The following is a 17,784-nucleotide window of genomic DNA, read 5'->3' on the forward strand; positions in this document are numbered from 1 at the left end:
AACAAACCTTATTTTTTTTTTTTTTCTTTTCCATTATCTGAATTTTTATCCCACATCTTTTTTTCCAAAAATTATATACCTCATGATATTTTCTTCCTCATCTATCAGGAATTTTCTTATCCAAGTTTGAGAAACAGTTTTTTAAGAAACTGTGTATTTGGGTGTGGCTACCAGAGCACAGTAGGTCCAGGTGTTGAGTGCCATGCGACAGGTAGTGCAAATAGAATTGTAGTCGCTCTTGCACCAGCCGGCAGACGCCACAAGCAACGGCAGACTTGCAACACGAAGAGGCAATCGAAATCCGTTTCACATTCTGATTTATGATCTCACTAGCTCGGAGTTCTGCTGGAGAAATTGATTAAAATTTGATTTTAAATTTGTATTCCAAAAAAATCAGATTTAACAGCTACTAATATATTTTCTAGTAACCCAAGTGGTTGAGTATAGATGAATCTGCAAGTGCACTATCTTGCAAATAATTTTAACAACACGTACTTTTCTCATCAAACTATAATGATCAAAACACAAAACGCGACCATTAAAGGTAAATATATCTGCAAACAAAGGAGGAAAACTATACATAGCATCCCATCGCATGTTATTCATCTTTCTCTATCGTGTTGCTGGTCTCCCGTTGCTCTGTCACCCGGTGTTTCATTGCAGCTTTTTAGCAACCTACGTCCAACTCGTCCGCAAGGCTAGTGTTTTTTTTTTTTTATATATAACGGAAATAGTAACATTAATAATCTGATAAACACCGATAGATATATGCCATAAATCCCACAGAAAATGGGATGCCTAAAACGGTTTTAAGGTATAACCTATATTAACAACAACAACAACAAAAATTAAAACGCTATTACCATCTCACCCGCTGCTATTGCTTTTTGCGCGCTGCTATTAGCCCGACATGCAGGTCAGCTGGCTATTGGAAATTATAGAAAACGAGTTCCTTTTAGTTTAATTGTTTTCTACTTTATTTTGTCCGTATTGCCGTAGTTTCCGTTTTAATGGTTAATTTTGTTAGTTTTTTTTTTTTTCTTTTTAATTCCAGTACTTGATTTTTCATTTCTTGTTTTAGAGTATTTACTTCATTTCTGCCTCATAATTTTATCTTATTTTCATCTTCGTGTCATTTCGTCTGCATGATTAATGTTTTCGAAGACAGTGTTATCAGCCTAGTGGTAGCCAACTTCGTGAGTGTATCGTATAAGCATCTGCAACGAGCGCGGATCCCAAGAACGCATTATTGTGAGGTCATTGTTTTGCGGATCTGTAAAAAGTGAGGCATTTTTTTTGTTTTCTACAACATCATGACTTTGTTTTCTTTTTCCTTATCTATCAGGTTTTTCCTCCAAGTTCTTCTGGATTATTATTTTTGAACTTTTGTTGATTCTGGCTTATCAATTGAATTGTACTTACATTTCTGTTCAGTTTACTTATTATTATTTTTTTTCTTCATGTATTTGTTTTTCAAGCAGTTGATGGTACTTATTGGGAAAGACTTCCTTCCGTCAGGGCATAACACATATAAAAGATTTTCTTTCAATTTCAATTTCTGGGACTGTCCCTTTAAACCCTCAATAACTCCATTAAACTGATACGCCCCCCCCCCAATACGAAAAACAAAAATAAAAAAGAAAGAGAGAGAAAAGCCCGTCAGAACCTGAACGCGTGACCTCGCCGCCGCGCTGACGCCATAGACTGCACGCCTCCTTCCGCCCCATTGCAACTGACGTGGCCTCCTCTAACCCCGTGTTCTTCTCTACCGTGCTGTAAACCCGGAACAACAGTCGCGTTTTCCCGTAGACCAAGACGATGGCAAAGATTCGAAGTGGCTACGGCTCAGGGATTCCCTTGTGGCATCCTCCAGATCAAGGGGAGGTCGAGGGGTTACAGAAAGGACACGTTCCGACCTGATCCGGATATTATCGCCAAGGCCAACGAAGAGTAGACAGAGACAAAAGAGCTGCGTCCAAAGTGGAGATGTGTTTAGGAAGAGCGAAGGAGTGTGGTCGTTGAAAGTAACTTTTTTCCCCCACTAACTCACGTGTACTGTTTAGGAAAAAAAATAACGATAAATAAATTGGGGCTTCGAGATGCAACTATCTAGGTCGAGAATGAATACTAGAGTGAGGGCGTCCTTCGACACTAACATTCTAGTTCTGGTGTGATTAAACGATAGAAAAGATAGAATTTTATACTCTTTGGTTTAATGCTTAGATGTTAAGGTGCATTATAATATGTTCTTTTTCCTTCTATATTTGACTGTGAACATACCCTCCTTCCTTCTTTCTTTGTACTGATCACTCTCTTGCCCTTCAGGTTAATTCAGGGACAGTCTCGACCTTGTATCATGGTCAGCCCAAGACCTAAGGAAGGCCGTAGACGATGCCAAGGACACATATTCGGGCTTCGAGGAAGGTCGGTCTTCCGTTACGCCTTGTAGTTGTCGAAGAATATGCTATTAATGATTCAGTTCACGATATGCATGTTTCCTTTACTCTTAATGCGAAATTTCCTATCACATCATCCAGTCACCCTTAGAAGATTATGTTGGTGTATCTTTGCTTTAGGATATACATAATGATATACTCCATTAACGGAAGAGGATGCATCATTCTCTTTGTCTCAATTAAACCGACCTTCCAGACCTCCACCGACTCTCTGGCAGCACCCAAATGTTATCTCAGGGCCTGGGGATAGCGACCTCAGGGAACAGCTTCAAATACCTATCCACGACGAACGATCCACATACTCATTCTCCTCGTACTGGCCATGCCACCCAAATCCCCGCTCGGCCTCGCTGGCCGAACGATCTCTTGCAAGGCACCGCGTCCACGTCATCGTCGGCGACGAGACGGAGTGAGGAGGAGGCCGCCCCATCCATTCAAGGAAGAGAAGGAGAGGAGACGAAGAGCTATTCGAGTTATTCGAGTTATTCGAGCGAAAGCAAGAGTTCGAGGCTCTCTCTCTGCCGCCCATTTCGGTAGGCCGAAGTCGAGCCGCCTGTCGACGGAGGACAAGGGGACAAGGCGGAGGCGCCGACAGGCCAAACGGGAAGCCCCGCGGCCCCCGTCGCGACCTCAAACTCTCGTCGAAAGCTCCTAGGACATCAAGGAGACGCCCCAAGGAAGAAAAGCCCAAGAGAAAAATATCCTAAGTCTTAAGGGACGGTGGGGATGATGATTCATCCATGGAGGAAGTCATGTTTTTTTGCCTTTTTATTTCTTTCGTGAAGTTGTTAGAAATTTAAAAGGAACACGGTAAAATAGAAGGTGTTAAGTGGAAAAAATGTGTTGTAATACTGATTGAAACACAGTTGTAAGTAATATGGAAATAACAGTATATTATTTTACGCAGGGTTGGTGGACAAGTAAACACACAGATAGAAGATTGCTGATTTAAGCTATCTCTTTTTATCTATATGGAAAAGATCCTTTCAATTTGACAAAACTTCTACAAATGAGTATAAATTTTAATTGTCCTTTTGTTTCTTTATTCCCATATTTTGTATATTATTTTGAAAAGAGTATTACATATTTTTATATTGTATTTTTCCCTACGTAGTGATAATGTTTAAAAATCGATCAGTAATCTCAAAAAATGGGACCTATAATTTAAAAACCATGAAACGTTTATCATTTTCTCTCTCCTACCTCTGAATTGTTGTAACAAAGGAAATTGTCCCATTCTCCCTCACACCATCTTTACTCCCAGGGCGAAGGATACGGGAGCAGCAGTTCAGTAAGTACTGGAACAAAAATGCTGATGGATTGTTTTGTACCACTACCTGAAGTCTTTTTTTTCTCTCTCTCTGTTGTTTTTATCCAGGTTGCTTACGACGATGAATGTCAAACACACCACATAAACAAAGAAACACAAACCAGATTCAGTGCCCCGCGTTGTTTTGCAAGGCAGTAGGCTTCCTCTTCTTAATGGGTTTAAAAAAATATTAATGGGCTACCTATAATATAATGTGAAATAAATAACTATTACCATAGATATTTTATTAAATTAATAATAAAGGAACTAACAAATAAGTAAATAAAACCGATTTGGGGGAGGAAACTGGAACTACTGATATTAACACTTTGTTAAAGCGTGTTTTTATTTCTTTAATTATTCATTATTTTTTTAAAAAACTTATTTCTTATACCTTTGGCTGCTCGTTCTTACTTAATTATCTCTCCTCGTTCTAAAGACTGACTCTTTACTGCAAGCCTAATACAATATTTCATTGGACGTTTGAAACATTACAAAAAATGAATACTAAAAAAAAGAAGAAAAAAAAGAGACAAAGGAAAGAGAAACGAAATTTAAAACCAGAAAACCACGTGAAAGGTGGGTATATTATAACAATAAACCATGTCGACTTGTTGTTTCTGTCAGTTTTAACACGCACTCACGGATATTTGGCCGCCCGGGGCCGGGGGCCGGGGGGGGGGAACATTCGGTAATAACCCATTCACGTCACCCTGGCACCTGGGGGAAAAACAGCCGACAGGTAGACAGCACGCTCACAAATGACGTCCCCACGGCACATGGAGTAATATTTAGAGCGCCTCCGCAGACGCACAGAACACACCCTCAGATATTGACACACTTGGCCGGTTCTGCAAACATAGCGCACCAATAGGAAGACATCCGCGAAGACACGGAACAGAAAGCGCAGACGTCGATACATTGGGAAAACATAAAGAACGCTGCCGGCGGCAGCCTCCCCTCTCGTCGGATCTTACGTTCCCCCGAACCCCCCCCCCCCCCAATCCGTGCAACATTTCTTACTATTCTACTGTGTCAAAATGACAGATATACAAATTTTGTACCTCGCAGAACATAAGTTAGGAAGCATCTTTTTTCTTGCCAAAAGAACCTTTAATACTAAGTCGTTATTCACCTCAACGCAAAGGGTCATAGAAGATAATGTTTCATTGAGAGTGTAAACGTGATAGTTCGTTATTATTGCCAAAACAATACCTGTGTCTTTCTTCACCTTGGATCATTTCCAATAAACGATGTAGATTTGTCAATTCCAGTCCGATGCTAGGGTCAAGTTCTGCTTCCATCCATCCGCCCATAGAAACATATATGAATACACACACACACACACACACACACACACACACACACACACACACACACACGCACGCACACACACGCACACACACACACGCGCACGCTCGCAGAAACATGAATATAAACATACACAAGTTCATATACACATAAACACACATACACTTGCACATAAAAATGTGGTAGAAAAGCCCACACTACAAAAACTAGATACAAATGCACACACACACACACACACACACACTCACACACACGCACGCACACAATCTGAGTTCGAGTACTGACTGGTGTGCTGTTCTCCTGGACAAGGAGCATCACCTTAATTGCCTAATCGTATGAATCGTGTGTATGACTGTATATGTGTCTGTGTATGTGATGCACTATGTATGTAAATTATATGTGAATATAAGATATATATGAAAACTAATGTATGAAAATAAATCAGAGATAAATACAATAGATAGAGCAAGAGGCAAGAAGAAAAATGCAAAGAAAATATAGTAAAAACATCATCATAATAATAGCAGAATGAAAATAAAGAAATTGAAAACTAAATAATACTATGAAAGCATAAATTACGTAACATTTGTGAATGACAGACAATACGATAACACACACACACACACACACAGACACACACACACACACACAAGCACACACACACACACACACTCAATACAATACGGGACACAGCGAAAATAGATTAATAAAAATGAGAAATGAAAGGGATATTAATACAAAACACAGGTGAAAATAGAAATAAGAAAAAAAATTGAGATAGAGAAACATAGATATATGAAAGCAAAATAGAGAGGACAGAGCGAGAAGGAATATTGAGAAAATCGAAAGATGATAATATATGAAAGTAAACCTAGAGATAAATAAGATAAAGCGAGAAGCAAACGAAAAAAATGCAAAAAATGCAGTCATAATAGCCGAAATATAAATAATACTATGAAAGCATAAATTACGTAACAATTCGTGAATAACAGATAATGCAATAACAAACTCACATACAACCAAATGTGTGTGCGCACACACACATATTCAGTACAAATCAAACAAATAGTGACAAAAAATAGAAAATAAAATGGAAATAATAGCAAAATAGGTTTGAAAATAGAAAATAAGAAAATCAGGGATTAGAAGATAGAGAGAAATAAGAATACGACAATGATCAGAAGTCAGATATAAATAGATAAAGCGAGGAGAAAAAATGTAGTAATTCAGTGACGCAACAAGGCTAAGATCAAATGTTTGAAATGGTTAAAAAGTATTTTTAAGTTTACGACTAGCATCTGTAATGAAATCCACAATCATATAATCGTAATATTAGAGAATATAACAGCATTGAATACAGATTGCCTAATAAAACACTATTCAATAGGATAACGACAATCAAAATCATTGGAATATGCGTGTAAGTATTAAGCCTAGCCTAGGCTGAATGATCTAAAAATTTTACATCCGTAAATATAATAGAACCTTTTGCTGCTGCTGCTAAGATGAAGATAGCACCTGCAGTTAAGGAATATTATTCATATGTGAATGCAGCCATGACTGGATTGTTGACACATGTGAAGGTAACACTACTCCGTGCGTTCACTTGGGCAGTGCGCACCGTGCGTTTCGTGGCGAAATCAATTGAACGGTCCGTTGCCAAAACGTTGCGTAGGCGAAGCGAGCGGGGTTTGAGTTCGGCCTCGCTGACTGTTTGTGTAGACAACAAAAGATAGCCGCCTACTCGGACTCTGAAAGCCCCTCTGCCCGACTATTGTAACGCTATTTTCTTGGTTTTGGAAGAAGCCCAGGAACACATAATGGCCTTGTGAATAAGTGTCTGACACCAAAGAATAAATAAGTGTAAATTTACATTATGTAAACTAAAATATGGCTGTAGTTGCGATAGAACTTTCGGAAGGCGTCACAGTAGTTGGTGATAAAAGTTAATGATAAATTGCTACTGTTGAAAATAGAATTATTTTTGTTTGTCTTTGCGTGTAAAGGCTTTTTATTGTAAATATTAATTACGGGGCAAGTTACATTCTAGTTACGTGTTTTAGTTATTTGTTCTGTAACCTCGGGTAAAGCAAGTAACATTTATGTTTATTAAGTTATAAGTGAATGTTTTCTTATAATATTAGAGTTTCCAAAAGTTTTAATATATATATATATATATTATATATATATTTTTTGGTAGTCTTTAAGGTTTTATGTTTTTTCTGTTTGACTTTGTGCCTTAAAATAAAGTCTTTATTTTTAAATCTTGCATGTAAAGGCTTTTGTTTTGTAAAATATATAGTAAAGGCAAGTTGCATATAAGTTATCGTTGGGTCAATATTTCGAAAAAGGTAGGGGGTTACTTTCCAAACAATTTTGATATTTTTCTGTATGAAATCCATTGCTTTCAACGAATTCTAGGCGTTTTCCTGTGCCAAATGGGATTCGTTGAAAGAGATAGATCGCACCATCCCATCACGACAATCTTGATGTGATTACCCCGATTAGCAGGGGGAGAGCATGAAGTATCAGGGGAAATATGGTAAAACAACAGGCTGAAATAGTAACTGGAATACAAGAACAAAAAGCGTAAAAACTCCAAACTGAAAAGTAAGAAACTCACATTGTGAAAAACTATTCGGACATGCCCGCCATCTTTGAAAGCATACAGACCCGACGCCCCCCCTCCCCGACGCGCAACTTTGAAAATTCTACGGCATCCAAACCAATCCTTCGATAAAATATACAGCCAGTTGTAAGCCATAAAGTAACACCAAAGCAGGACTTAATCAAGGGAGTCGTACTGTGTTCTGGACGATTTTACGAGGGATAACCCCCCTCAAACTGGTGTCCTTATACTCAGAGTGTGCGTGATGTGTGTGTGTGTACATACACCAAAATTGTGTGTGGAATTTGGTCAGGGACTCTAGAAAAAAACAGTGCCTAGTAAAAATTACGAATACGAGTGTGGTGCTAAGGGTAACAGGGTGCTTGTACCAACGATCGTTGGCGAGACCTGGTGAATGTATGTGGACAGCACTACTGTGCGCTCGCAACCTCCCACCGGCGCCCGACGCAGGGAATTAATCACCAAGAAGCGGACGGGTAACAACTACCCCTCACTCATACGATGGATGAGGGTGGGGACGTGCTCGATGCCCCCCCAGAAGTGCCAGTGCCAACTACCACCCCCTCAACCCTCCATCTATGGGAGGGATTGATTCCACCGAACATAGGGATGTGCACGATGTGGATTCGACTGCCGACCCTGATGCTGATAACGAGGGAATCCAACTCGTTCAGACCAGAAGGAAGAAAGTGAAAACCATGCCGAATGACACCAGCAACCTGACCAAGAAAGCAAACGGGACGACCCAAAAGCGCGAACCCTCGCCCCCCGGGGAAAAGGTACATTAGACTGGCCTTTCCGGAGGACACGACTTCCGTCGATAAAACAAGGTGGATGAGGGAGGTCAGCCAGCTGCCGCCCCTCCAAGAGGAAGGCCCGCTAGACATGGTGCAGGGGAGATGGATATCCTCGCGCTACTTCTATGTACAACGAGAACAACAACATGTGGCCCTGATGATTAATGGCACTTTTGCGGGGATCTCTCTGCAGAACAAAGACGACTTTCAGCCTAAAAAGAAAAAATACGGGGAATACCTGGTTACCAGGTTTCCGAAGGAGGCGGCCGCTGGGGAAAGGGCACGCATCTTCCGGGTTTTTTTAAAGCCCGGAGGATCATAAGGACGGACGGGCCCTTGAACAGGCTCATCATTGTATGGAGCGGTGAACAGCCGCCACCTAAAGAGTACCAATTCTTTGGAAGATACATAGAGCCGAGCTCCATTCGACCGTGGTGCTCAGAGGTTGTAGTCTGCTACAAGTGTCAAGGTTATGACCACGTAGCTAAATATTGCAGGAAGGACACAGCGTGTGCTGTCTGTGCAGGAGCTCACCAGGCAAAGGACTGCCCTGCAAGAAACGACGGAAAGGACAATGACAATGAGGACGCCGTCAGGTGCAGAGCGGAAGGTGTGACGGCCTGGCACCGTAACTGCCCCCACAAACCGCCACGAGCATCCCCCCCACCTGCCCCGACCGTACCCATCGACCGCGGAGTGGCGATGCCCAGCCCAGCCACACACACCCACCCAGGGCCGCATGACGTCACCAACCCACAGGAATTCCCGCAACTGCCAGGGGGATTCCCCATCCTAGGAAACAGTGCCACGGGAGAAACCATTGGTAGAAAAAAACATGGATACGGCCGAGGAAATAAAAGCATCAGGCAAGAGATTGCTGAAATGAAAAAAAGCATCAGGCAAGAGATTGCTGAAATGAAAAAAAGCATCGGGCAAGAGATTGCTGGAATTGAAAAAATTGATAATGGAGAACAAAAGTGATCGTGTAGACAGGGAAAATGTGCGTTCTGATAATGTTAGTGATGTTGAAAATACGAATAAATGTCTCTGATATTATTATTACGCACGTGCGTTCTGATAATGTTAGTGATGTTGAAAATACGAATGAGGTCTCTGATATTATTATTACGCACGACGGACCATCTGAAAACAGTGACGACAGTGACCGTAAAAATGACGCTGACGAAGATACGAAAGAAACGGCCGATCTGTGGGACATCACTCAGAAAATGCTATCAGGTACGGATTATGCGTATAGTAACAGATAAATAAAGAAGATACAACACAAATACGTAATGCAGTACAAGAAATATACAGACTAAAGAATTCCATCAAACGAAATTTTGGGACCAATCAGTTAAACATAGGGTGTGATGGGGACAAGAAAACAATTACTTTTCTTTCATGGAATAAAACGTGGTGTCAACCGTAGAATTAATGACTTGCTTTACTATATTCATAACAATAATGTTGACGTTATCTGTTTACAAGACCCCCTTCACATCAGCCACAAAAATAAAAACCGCCCCTAGAATTAGTGCTACCACTCCTATACGAACACGGGAATGACAGGCCTATTGATTATGTCAGTGACACCATACCGCATAAGTTGGTGCAGAAATCTAATGAAAATAATGTGCAGTATCAGCTTTTACATATTCGAACAGCCTCTGGGTTTTTCTCTCTGTAAATTGTATACGCAAGGTGTAGAAAGTTTCAGACTGATTCACTGCCCAACTTTCAGAATCACGGCACAATATGCAAGGGAGATTTTAATGCTAGACATTATACGTTTGAAGATAGTCAATGCAATGAAAATGGCGAAGAGTTCCGACATTTTGTGAACAACAGATCTATGACAGTATATGATACAGACAGGCAAACTCACGTGGCGGGGGGCAGGCTAGATTATGTAATAGGAAGGGATCTTGTGCATGAAACGTCAGAAGCATGCTTGCAACAGAGCTAATCAGTTGACCACTTTGCATAGTAACGAGATATGCTGTTGATAATACTCCGTCTACAAAAACAAATAGGGTCAAATTTTCTACCCCCCCTTACCTGAGCATCATTTTAAATCACTTATCTATGATTTGTACAATGATTACACATTAACAAGTGTTGATAAATTTTCCATGGACATGACAACAGTGGTCACTGATTACTACAAAACTTGGGTCTGTCCAAAGAAAACCTTCAAGAACAGCAACTCACAACGCTCCAAACAACCTAAGTGGGTCGGTGACCCTACATTTTTAAGGAAACAAAAGTGAGTTCAGGAGCTTTATGATATCTACAAGCAGGATAATACCTGTGACAACCTTATCGAATTTCTTAAGGCTAACAAAAACCTACGGGAATTAAAAACTCATTTCAGAAATGAACCTTTGAACATTTTCCTACAAAGCATTAACAATAACACCTCAATGTCGGAGGTCGGGAAAAAAAAAATAATAGAATTTCAGCAAACCAACTAACACCCCGCATTTCCATAGTCCTCTTGTACAAGCAATATGCTCCTTAGTAAATGGGCTGGAGCGTCCAAATTGAGCTCACTTCCCACAAATTTTCAGGATCACCTTAGTCAATCTAAAATTGCACGCAAAATTTGCCATTGAGATTGGATGTTCTGATACTGACCCCTCAACTTTGCTGAGATCACTGAGTGGGAACTGAACAATGCACTGATCAAAGGAAAGCGTCCGCCCCAGGTGAGGATGGAATTACCTATAGTGTCCTCCGCCTTATAGCTGAGGTTCCTGGTAATCCCCTTTTGCACCTATACAGGTTAAGTTTGTCAAAAGGGTATTCTGCCTGGCCCCTGGACACGCAGTCTAATCATCCCTATACCGAAATCAAACACTGATAAATACCGACCATTTCTTTAAACCTCATGTGTATGCAAAGTTCTAGAAAGGATAATTTTGAACAGACTCGGGTATAGGTTACAAGGTAAATTATCTCCCCAGACTGTACGGATTCCTATCGGACGTAGCACACAACATTGCTTTGCAGAGTACTTTTCACCTCAAATTTCCAGGGAAGCCACTGTTTTTCTTGACCTTAATCAGCTTTTGACATTGCAAACAGAGAAGTTACCCTAGAACAATTAGTAAGTTTTGTGCATCTGGGGTAAGATATTGAGCTGGATTAGAATGTATCTTTCGAACAGATCTGCAAGTGTCCTGTTCAGGGGAGTGAGAATTTCCATTTTCACAGTTTTTTGAATTTGGGACGCCACAGGGAGGAGTTCTCAGCCCTATGCTGTTAAATTCTCATGCACAAGCGGGTGGCAGATATCCCGCTTGGGGATGGTGAATCCATTATATGCTATGCTGATGACATATGCGTCAGAGCATCATCACAAGTGAGGATGCAAATTATTCTCGACAGAATCACAGCAAAGGCCCATGAGTGTGGATTAGTCATTTCTGCTGAGAAAACAATGGCTCTAAACCCATGTATCATACCCCCACCCACTTTTCGCATAGGTGACCAGGAGCTTGACATATGCCACAAGTATAAATATCTCGGGGTGAATGTAAATGATGCAGACCTGGTCTTCTCTCTAAAGAAGAGACTCTGGGAGAGATTGAAACCTTTGAAAGTTCTTGTCGGAAGAGAACATGGCATCAATGTTAAGCTCGCAAGACTGTTTTACTTGGCTTTTATAAGGTCAGTTGTAGACTACCATGAACTGCACTTGTTGCAGTGTAAGGAATCAGAAATAGGTAGTTTGGAGGTAGTGCAAAATGAAGCTATGAGGATTATCCTCGGCGCCCCGAGAACAGCTAGGATAGAAAAACATGAGATCAGAATTAAACTTGCCATCCATTTCTGATAGAATAATATTTTTTTTCCACCATATTTGGGGTCAAAGCTCTGAGGGAACCCTCGTATCTCTCAGATTTCCAAAAACAACTGCAACATAAAATCACGCAAGTAGACGTGACAAGTCACACACATGCGTGCCCTCTGATACACAAAATCTCCATGAACATTATAAAACTCAATGTTCCAATTATTAAAATACCAAAAGGTCGCTCCATTCCACCATGGAAAAATTCAACATTGATCGTGCACCTTACATGTCTACCACAAAAAACAGGGTGCATAACTGTGTTGAAACAAATTGCGCTAGCAACGGTAACGGAACACACAGAATCTATGGGTGATGATGCATATGAGTGTTACGCCGACAGATCCGTACAGTCTGGATACAAAGCTGGTTATGCTTGTACTGTATACAAAAATGGCTTACTACAACATAAAGTTAATATGAGAATACAAAACTGGGCCAGCACTACACAAACGGAGCTGTCTAGGGGCTCTGGAGTAGTTTTCTGTGACTCAAAGTGCTCTTCGGACGCTAAATTCTTTCGAAGCATGTGGCGATGAAGAAATTGTGAGTTGCAACAGAGCGTAATTTCAACATTCAATTTGTATGGATACCATCTCATGTTGGCATACGCAAGCACGACCACGTAGACAAATTGGCGAAAGAAGCCTGCAGCAAGGATATTGTGAACATAGATCTTGGGATGCCTCTTGCTAGGGTTGCACATATATTGAAAAGTTCTCATAAGGAAGAACTAGTAGATCTGATTAACACTCAAAGGCCTGAAAGCTGTACCATAAGGCACTACGATCAGTATAGAGATGGCAAGCCTTCCTATGGGTGGCACCGAAGTCAAACCAGACAGTGTGACGTGGTTATTGCCAGAATACGTTTAGGTTACAGAATGTACTGGCAACTGCACGGTGCAAGAAGTGCAGATGAATCTAGATGTAGACTGTGTAACGAAGAAAACAAACGAACGCTTGAGCACTATATCTCGGAATGTCATGTGATACAGCCTTTCAGACCACCTAACATGAGGTATAAAGAACTATGTGAATATTTCATTTCATCTGATACATTGGAAGATATACTCGTACTATGTGATAACTACCGTAAGCAAATAACAGTGTTATTCAAACACAGTGGCAAAAGCATATGTAAGTAATAATTTTTGTATGATGTATGATTTATATTTCTATTTTACCTTGTACAACTACAGTAGTTAATAAACATAGTTTACATTACCATATACACAAGATTACCGGTTCTCAATATGCTTTGCCGTACTAACATTTTAAAGACGCGCCAACCTTGTTATGCCACTTTTTTGTCGCAACGTGAAAGTTATTTACAGCAGTAGCTTCATCTTGCACCGTGAAAGACAATCAGCCGTCAAAAATACTTTCTTCCTTAGCAACGGACACAGACAGACTGAACGTTTCGTCGAACAAGAGTATAGGTACCACAAATGTACGATTATGATTGGTCAACAAAAGTGACGTCACTGAAGTTTTCATTGGTTAAGCTTCGTATTTCTTAGCACAAAACCACCGATTTCCTAGTAAAATGTCAATACCATTGTTATGTGCGATACATTTTTTATAATATTACTTAGAGTGAGTGTATATGTGTATGTACAATTTTATATATATATATATATATATATATATATATATATATATATATATATATATATATATATATATATATATACACACACACACAACTAAAATAGTGCATAAACTATTATACCGTTTAAATATGTATTTGTTAAAGATGAAAAGAATTGGGCAGGCAGGTTTCCCACGTTAATACCGCATAATAAGACAATGTTAAATAATAATTCCGATTTATGCCTTCATATTCATTTCATAAATGTGAAGAAAACTATACATTATTTCATATATCTAAGAGACCACGCCAGTCTACATTTGTAGATAGATATGTTTGCAGGTGTGGGATTACCACGTTTCTGATCGGCATATAATATGCTGCACAGAAACCCTGATAAAGGGTGCGATATGCTGCTCAAACGTGAGCATGAGACTACGGTCTGGTGTTATCTTTAAAAAGACCCATAGCCCCAAAAACGCAACTTCTTCGCTAAAAGAAAATTTACTTTAGCCGCATAATCATTATTATGTATATATACATTAAATACACAGTGTTAAACGCACAAGTTTCCATTTTTCACAATTGTACTATCAGGGTAAAATGTATGAAAACATCTCCATTATATATTAAGCTACACACACACACAATGTTCACATAATGCATATAAGGATCGTCACGTAAAGTAACGGCAAATAGCGACAAACGATGCTTTATGAAAGCGGTAAGTTTTATACAAAACAAGTTCAGACTTACCGATTTACTGTGGTGGGGGATAAAGCTGTGCAGCGGCCCGAAGAAATGTACAGAGACGCCTTTTTGGTTTGTACCTTGCGCAAAAGGCATAACGCGCAAAATATTGTTCATAATATTTGTTGAGCTTCCCAGGCCGTTGCTCCCAGCTTTTTATTGTGCTCCAGAGGCGCTCTATATTTTGCGTGTGGACTTTTTTTATTAACGGGGGACACAAATTCCACCGAGTGGTTCACGGTCTGATGGTTGTAGCCCAACTTTTTTAGAGGGGGTGTAGCCCTCCGCTGATCAATGTAATATTGGTTCCGGAGCTATGTGCTCTGTGATAATTTTCGATAGAGTTTTTGCTGTTCTGTTTTCCACTTTTGTGAAATAGACGTTTTTTGTGCCCCGCTCAAACACACCAAATACCCAAAACCCTCTAAAAGCTTTTCGGCCACGATTAAATTTCCCTCCCCCAAAATAACTCTCGTCGCATTCAACGACTTTGCCGTCCCTCCGAGAAGGCCCCCCAAGTTATTTAAACCCCACTAATAAATACTTCACTGGTTTAAAGGACCGCCAGTCCACCGCGGTATTAGAGGCCTATCCCAAGTTTTCCTCGATATATTTCTGAGAGTACATTGGCCTCAGATACACATTTAGGAAGCGCAAGTTCTCACTCGGTGAAATTTTGGCTTTATTAAACCAAGTGTTTTTCATTAAAGATACCGTGTAATTACATTTCTTTTTTCTTTTGTTCTTTGGGTTGTTTTTTTGTCTGTTACACTGAAAACGGTACCTATTTTCATCGTATCTACATTCTCTTGCACAAATGCCACACTTTACACCGTGATTCTTTAAAAAAAATTAGAGCTGTATGGTCCTCTTTATAGAACTTAGCTATAGCTTCTTCAAAAGTCAAATCGCTCCCGGTACACAAAGCCATAGTGTCACTGTTAATGCATGTAGGCCCCGCAACTTGGTCCCCTTACAATTACGTAAACAGTGACGAGTGTACACGTGAAAAGTATGTGTAATGCAAATTCTACATTACTGTTATTTTTTATTCATTGACCAACAGATGGCATTATTAGCGGTTTGTCAATAAGGAATTTGTATTCCATTTCATTCATTAAAAAGTGAGCAAAGATTCAACCCGTTTACGTTAGTAAATTAATGATAAACGCTTTAAAGATTATGACGATAATAAATATTTTCGGTGAATATTTATAACTTCATTTGTACTATCAACAATATCGTTACCCCCCAAACCCTGACCTGGGTCCCCACAACCATTTCTATAAATGGAGGGTAGGTGTACCCCTCATGGGGGTACTTGTATCGATGATGAGACAACAATGTCCCCTCAAAACTGATGGACCATTCACAATATCCATAGCCCCATGTTCCTCACCGACTTTCGAGTTGTAGTTATTTGGGTATGGGATGTTCTAATACCTTACATTTTAATCGGGTTTAGTTGATAAACAAATACGATAATATCCCGCCGCTCAATATCTGTTTATGTATTATATTATTACATAACGTAATTATGTAACTGCTTTATACGCACACACATATATATGTGTATGTAATCTATATACAAATATATAGATATGTATATGTGTGTCTATATATTATATATATATATATATATATATATATATATATATATATGTAATTATATATATATATATATTTTTTTTTACATATATATGTATATATAAATGTATATATATAATTATATATATATATATATATATATATATATATATATATAGAGAGAGAGAGAGAGAGAGAGAGAGAGAGAGAGAGAGAGAGAGCGAGAAAAGAAAAAAAATACATTTACGCACATTACGGCTGTCAACATTTCGAAATTACCGCGTATACCGTGCTGCCGCCTGTCGACAAATATGAGAACTGAAGAGTTGCCAGTTATAAAAATATTGCCGATTTTTCGACTCAAATTTTTTTTTTTTTTTTACATTTCGTTTTATTACATTGTTTGGGGGCATTTGCACACATATTGCCATAGAACAAATGTGTCTTGGTTTGTATTGTTCTATCATTTCATGTAGGTTTTACTACCCAAGTCAGACACTACCTCGTACTCCATATTGTCCATCATTTTAGTTATACCTTCATGCCTTGAATTGGAAATGTTTATTTGTTAATTCTTTGTATGTAATGTGAGTTATAACAAATTATTTTCCTTTATCTTTTGGAAGATTCAGTACACCACATGCTCAGGTGCTTAAACATCAGGATAAGTTCAGATTGTGATATAGGGTAAACGGAAGTTTCAAATATTTTAAATAAATACCTTTTATTATTTTTCATAAATGCATTTAATTTAATTTACCCCCAAATACAACAACAACAACAACAACAACAAAAAGTGGTGAAACTAAAAATATTTTATTAGACATGGATTATGGTAAATATGACTTACAATTTACAATCCTTGAGTTTTTAAAACTTTCAGAAAAAAAAAAAAAAAAAAAAAAAAAAAAAAAAAAAAAAATATATATATATATATATAAAAATATATATATATATATATATATATATATATATATACACGCATCTATGCAATACAAGGATAAAAGATATGTTATACACAAAAGAAAAAGAAAAATCAAGCAGCATGAAAAAAAGAAATACATAAGTGATCTATCACAGGTACTTGTAAAGGTACAGTATATATTTTTAAATATTTTATAAGCTATGAAAATAAGTATTGCTACGCTAGCAATGTGTTAACATGAAAAGGATGACCTGGGCAAACATGACGCAACTGGCTGTGAGCGGAGGAACAAGCCAAGAGAGACGCAGTTGGGTGCTGCTCCTGTGAAGACCTTGGGTGTGACCTTGTGACCTGATATACTTTATGTTGCCCTGTTATAAGCTGTATGGTGCAGTGTGACATGCTGATTTCCCCTCTGTATTGTGCCTATAGAAAAGTGTACGGGTAAATAACTTGCGTAAATAAAGGAAAGACTCATTTTGTGTTTATTTCGTGCCCTGCCCCGCCACATGGCGTTTCCCTGTGGTGTTCTGGGACACTGTGGTGCTCAGTGCCTCTTGGAGCTGAC

The sequence above is a fragment of the Penaeus monodon genome, chromosome 39 (genome assembly GCF_015228065.2).
Source record: "Penaeus monodon isolate SGIC_2016 chromosome 39, NSTDA_Pmon_1, whole genome shotgun sequence".
Classification (NCBI taxonomy): Eukaryota; Metazoa; Arthropoda; class Malacostraca; order Decapoda; family Penaeidae; genus Penaeus; species Penaeus monodon.